General features: G+C 41.9%; 1 pseudogene; it reads right to left on the reverse strand.

Moving 5' to 3' along the window:
• Positions 1-5,054: 5,054 nt before the first annotated feature.
• Positions 5,055-5,131, reverse strand: LOC141569818 (U4 spliceosomal RNA; annotated as a pseudogene).
• Between the last annotated feature and the right edge of the window lie 1,082 nt (positions 5,132-6,213).

The following is a 6,213-nucleotide window of genomic DNA, read 5'->3' on the forward strand; positions in this document are numbered from 1 at the left end:
CTTATTGGTGAGGGTTGGGGGTAAGGTGGCCTTGACTTGTAAGCAAATAGAAAATAGACCAATGTAGAAAGAAGCAACAGGAAATTAACAAAATAACTTTCCTATGAAGTTGGACAGTTCAATTAGAAAAAAAAAATGAGTTTAAATGCACGCCTTTTAAGACTGCAAATACCCCCAAAGACTAAAGATCACTCACACCTTGAGTGTGACTCTAAATGGTTTTCTAAATGCCTACATTTACACAGACATTAGAAATGTCAGCCATCCTGAGAGTTGGCAAGTTGAATGGAAGAAATGCAGACAAAAAGTGCAACGTATGTAGGGCTCTACAAGGCAGGGGCAGTGGGGGGCGGGGGTGGGAGCCGAGAAGACCTACAAGGAAGGGCTGTCCAGATAGTGAGAGGAGGCTGAGATAAGAGGAACGCACTGCCGAGATGATCAACTTTGCCTTCTCTTACATTTTACCATGTTCAACTTGAGGATGGAAGATATTTTTGCCTACCAGATGTTTAAGGAGCTAATCTTCCCCTGGGGCTTTCGTGACTCTTCAAGTGGCTCTTCCAGTCATCTGCAGGTAACAGATGGAGTGTCCCAGCCCTCTGAGCCCCTGGTCCTCTCCCAGGGACCTTCCTGAGCATCGAGGTGAGGACCCTAGATTCCCTCTCACACTTTATTGGTTATCTTAAGACGTCTTGACCTTTCTTCATGTTTCCTTTGATGAGGAAACTGGGTCTTGGAGATATTAGGTCATGTGTCCCAGGTCGCACACTGAGTATAGGGCAAATCTAGATTTAGATTTGAGGCCTGCTCTACCCATATCCAAGCTCTGTCTACTCCACTATGTTACCATCCATAGAAAATGTTTCTGGATTGTAAGCTCCCTGGTCTGGGCCAAGTGCAACGCCTCAGCCAGGGGTCTGTTCTGGGTTCCCCTTTCAGAATCAGTGTCTAGTTCAGCTGTGGCTTAGAGAACGGGGAACAAGGCTATATCCTGCCATGGGTCTTACAGAGTCGCAGGCTAGAAATGAGCAGCATGCAGGCAAAATAGAACACAGCTGCATCCCAGGGGGCCCTGGATTCAAAGCTGGCTGAAAGTGGATCCTCCCTGTAAACACAGGTCATTTCATGCTGTCTTTCTCTGAAGCAGAACAATTGGCAAGTGATTCTTCTTTGGTTTGTACTGAGACTTTCAATCTGCAAGTGTGGGTTATGTCCACCTTTAATGCTTGTGTCATTCTTGGGATACTCACTTCTTTTGGACTGTGGCCGAATTACCCACATACATGAATCTAGATCAGAGTTCACAGTGGGGCATCAGGAACTCACAACTAACACCAAAGAATATAGCTAATCTGACAGTGTGTCCGTGTTTTTGCAGATGAAATTTAAAATGGAACCGAGTGCAGCACTCCAAATTATTTCATTATTAGCCCATCATTTTCATTAGCTGACAATGATTTTTCTTACTCCTCCCACACTTCCCATTTGCCTAATAATAATGAATGTGGTAGCCTCTTGGAAAAAATGTTTCTTTGGGCTAGGATTTTTCTCTTTCCTTTCAAGTGGTTCTTGGGAATGTGTCATAAAATTTATGAGTTAAAGGAACTTTATAACTCATCCAGTCCAGTCCTCCACATTCAGGAATCCATTGTGTCTAGTCTGTGGCTGTTAGCTATTCGGGTATATTTGAATATTTTTCAGGACGGGGGGCTTACTTCCATTATTTCTCAACGAATGTGATTGTAAAACCTTTTCCATCCCAAAGATGTGTGTCTCCCAACCTCCATCATCTGACACTGAGGGAGACCCCTTTTATTCCAAGCGAGGTCCAGCTCCTTTGACTGTTCTTCATTATGAAAGGTTTGAAAAAATCTCTCAGCATCCTGGTGTTCCTGTGGTGGCCCTTCTCTAATCTTGCAAAGTTCCTCTTCAAATAGGAAGCTCTAAATAAGGTGTAAATCTCCAGCTGGTTAGGTTGGAACTTTCTTCCCTTGGAAACACTCTAAGTAATATGTATTTTTGTTTGTTTTTATTGAAGTGAAATACACGCAACATAAAATTAACCACTTTAAAGTGTAGAATTCAGGGCATTTAGTACTTCCACAATGTGGTGCAAACATCATCACCATCTAGTTCCAAAACCTTTCACCAGACCAAAGGGAAACTCTGTACCCATCTAGCAGTCGCTCCCCATCCCCCTGCCTCCAGGCCCTGGCAACCACTTATTTACTTCTGTCTCAATGGATGTGCCTATTCTGGACATTTCTTATAAATGGAATCATTTACTAGGTGGCCTTTGTGTCTTGGCTTCTTTCACTTAGCGTAATGTTGTAGCATGTACCAGTACTTCATTCCTTTTGTATAGCTGAATAATATTCCATTGTATGGCTATGCCACCATTTGTTTATCCATTCATTTACTGGACATTTGAGTTGTTTCCACCTTTTTGCTATTGTGAATAATGCTGCTGTGAACACTGGCGCACAACTATGTGTTCGAGTCCTTGCTTTAAATTCTTTTACGTATATACACCTAGTAGAATTGCTGGGTCATGTGGTAATTCTATGTTTAACTTTTTGAGGAATTTTCATAATGTCTTCCACAGTGGCTATACCATTTTACATTCCCATCATCAGTGTCTGAGAGTCCCAATTTCTCCACATCCTTGCCAATACTTCTTATTTTTTATTTTACTTTATTTTATTGGGGAATACTGGGGAACAGTGTGTTTCTCCAGGGCCCATCAGCTCCAAGTAGTTGTCCTTCAATCTAGTTGTGGAGGGCGCAGCTCAGCTCCAAGTCCAGTTGCCGTTTTCAATCTTAGTTGCAGGAGGCGCAGGCCACCATCCCATGTGGGAATTGAACCGGCAACCTTGTTGCGAGCTCGCGCTCTAACCAGCTGAGCCATCCAGCTGCCCCTCCGGAGGCTCAGCGGCAGCTCGTTGTCTTCAATCTAGTTGTGGAGGGCGCAGCTCACTGGCCCATGTGGGAATCGAACCGGCAATTCTGTTGTTCAGAGCTCGTGCTCTAACCTACTGAGCCATCCAGCCGTCCAATGCTTGTTATTTTCCATTTTAAAAATTTATAGCTGTCCTAGTGAGTGTGAAGTGGTATTCTAAGTAATCTGTTTTCAAAGAGATTGAAAACATGGCTGGCCCTAATCTCCCACTGCATGTCCCCATTCTCCATCCTCCAGCCTCACTGCTTTCACAGGCCTTCCCTCCCAATGCAGAGCCTTTGCAAATGCTGTTTCCACTGCCTCTTTGCCTGCCTAGAGCCCACTCGTCATTTGGCTTGCAACCTGAGCATCACTTCCTCACGGAAGCCTTCTCTGACCTCCCCATTACATCGAATACCACAACTGCCAGTTTCATTGCACTGTCAACCTCCCCTTCCTAGTTCCTGCCACAGTTGCAATTTTACCTCAGATTATGTGAATATATAATGCATGTTTTTCTCCTCTTTTGGGCCATGACTATAGTAGGAGCAAATGAAAATATGCTGATTAATGACAATCGTTTTGAGGAACCTTGTGGGACTTTGAACTTGTGGCTAACTAAAATCTGCAAGTCTTTGAACATAAAGTTTCTAAATTCATGTCCCATCATACCTCCTCCTTCCCAGGACTCTGTCCCTATAATAATGGCCTTCTGTCTATCCTGCATCATCACTATTGCCCTTTTAACTTAATCATTCCTGCTGGTTCACACACATTCTAGCCACTGCCCTATTTTCTTGCTCCTTTTTTGTTTGTTTGTTTTGTTTAGCAAAACCTCTTGGAAGAATCATCCATACTTGCCTACACATCCTCACCTCTCACTCTCTGAAGCCCACTCCAATAAGCCTTATATCCCCATCATTTTGCTGAAACTACTCTTTCCAAGAATACAAATGATCACATATGGCAAGATGGGACTCTTGCAGTGGAGGCCTCCATTCTTCTGGAAACCCGTTCTTGTCTAGACTTCCATGAAGCCACACATTTCTGGTTTTCCTTCTACGTCATTAGATATGTCTCAGTCTTATTTGCTACTATCTAAATTTATCTTGTCATGACTGTGTTTATTTCTTTTTTTTTAAATTAAAGTTTATTGGGGTGACAGTTATTGGTAAAGTTACATAGATTTCAGGCATACAATTCTCCAATACATCATCTATATCTCACATTGTGTGTTTACCACCCAGAGTCATTTCTCTTTCCATCACCATATATTAGACCCCATTTACCCTCTTCTAGAGCCCCACTCCCTCCTTACCCTCTGGTAACCCCTGAACTATTGTCTGTGTCTATGAGTTTTTGTTCCTTCATTTGTTTGTCTTATTCTTTTGTTGTTTTCGGTTTATATACCTCATGTCAGTGAACTCATATGGTTCTCTGCTTTTTCTGTCTGACTTATTTCGCTCAGCATTACACTCTCAAGATCCATCCATGTTGTCACAAATGTTCCTATATCATCTTTTCTTACTGCCGAATAGTATTCCATTGTGTATATATACCACAACTTCTTTATCCATTCATCTATCAAAGGACATTTTGGTTGTTTCCATGTCTTGGCCACTGTAAACAAAGCTGCAATGAACATTGGAGCACACGTGTCTTTATGTATAAATATTTTCAGATTTTTTGGGTAGATACCCAGGAGAGGGATTGCTGGGTCATATGGTAATTCTATTCGTAATTTTTTGAGGAACCTCCACACTGCCTTCCATAACGGCTGCACCAGTCTGCATTCCCACCAACAGTGTATGAGGGTTCCTTTTTCTCCACAGCCTCTCCAACACTTGTTACTATTTGTCTTGTTGATGATAGCCATTCTGACTGGGGTGAGGTGATATCTCGTTGTGGTTTTGATTTGCGTTTCTCTGATGATTAGTGATGTTGAGCATTTTTTCTTTTCTTTTCTTTTTTTTTTATTAGTTTCAGGTGCACAAGACAAAGCAAAACCTAGACGTTTCTCATTTATATCCCTCACACTGTGTGAACCCCCCTCCCCCGACTGTGTTTATTTCTTATTGTCAGTTTCACACCATAGATTGGATGCTCCAGATGGGCAGAAGCTTTGTTTTCAATTAGCAATAATCGTGCCTCAGATAAACCTAATTTGCTACGATGGTGCCACTGCGCAAAGCTGGAAGCTTTGTTTATCTTGATCACCACTGTAACCTCCAAGCACAAAATGTATCAGATGTTCAAGATTTTATTAAATGCATGAGTATTTTACTCCACTTGAACTTATATAATTTGAACCTCAGGATCTCTAAAATTCTTGTTTGTATAAAAAATATCATGACATAAGTATCATTCCAAGTTTTGATTCTTCTACCTAATGTACTAGCTAACCCTTGTGAAAATGACTAAAGAAAAACCTCATTCAAAATGGAGTCAGGAAGCCATGAAGGGAGGACTCTCATGCATATACCACTTGTTGCAGTTTACTTTACATCCCAGCAGGAAGAAGGAAGACTTTCTCCTTGTCCAGCAACAACTCAGCTACCAAGAAGACAACACCACCTAGAACTCTCACTTTCTTCCAATGAACTTCTGTTCAAAACTGCCCCTCCCAACTTCCTGCCTTCCTCAATAAAAGCACTCTCCTCTCCTTTGTTCTCCAGACTTGTCTGTCGTTCACCAGAGTTTGCAATTCCTCTGCTATTTCTGGGTAAACTCGATTTTCCTGGCTAAACTGCTTGTCTTTTTGTTTTAAAAGTTGACACCCCCCTACTTTAGGTGAACACTCTTTCTAAATTTTTGTCCGTTAGGTGGATAAAAATATTGGTTCTGACAATCTTTCTTCTTTCACATTGACCTCAGTTCATTGACTCTTTTAGCATGATTGTTTTCAGCCAGCTGGGTAATCCTTGATTGTGGTGACACCCAGTACTCATTTCTGTATGTTGTCCACTAAGGAAATAACTTCTGTTGTGGAAATAGGCCATCATCTGTTCAGCACACACAAAGTTCTAGGTTGATTCATCTGTTCAGCTGGGGCAGACACCTGTTAACATGGTGATTTCCAAAATGCACTGAGCAAGGACTATTTAAACCCAAGAAAGAGGAACAGATGTAACAATTAGGCAAGCCCTGAATATTTCAATGCCTAGAAACTGCCTCATGGAGAAGAAACCAATTCTTGTACCATCTTGAAACCAAGGTCAAGGAACACCTGCAGTGCAACAGTTTCTGCTGCTCTAATGAGGCCATGCAATATGGTT

This window comes from Rhinolophus sinicus, chromosome 18, assembly GCF_057876585.1.
Source record: "Rhinolophus sinicus isolate RSI-liver-muscle chromosome 18, RSI-T2T, whole genome shotgun sequence".
Taxonomy (NCBI): Eukaryota; Metazoa; Chordata; class Mammalia; order Chiroptera; family Rhinolophidae; genus Rhinolophus; species Rhinolophus sinicus.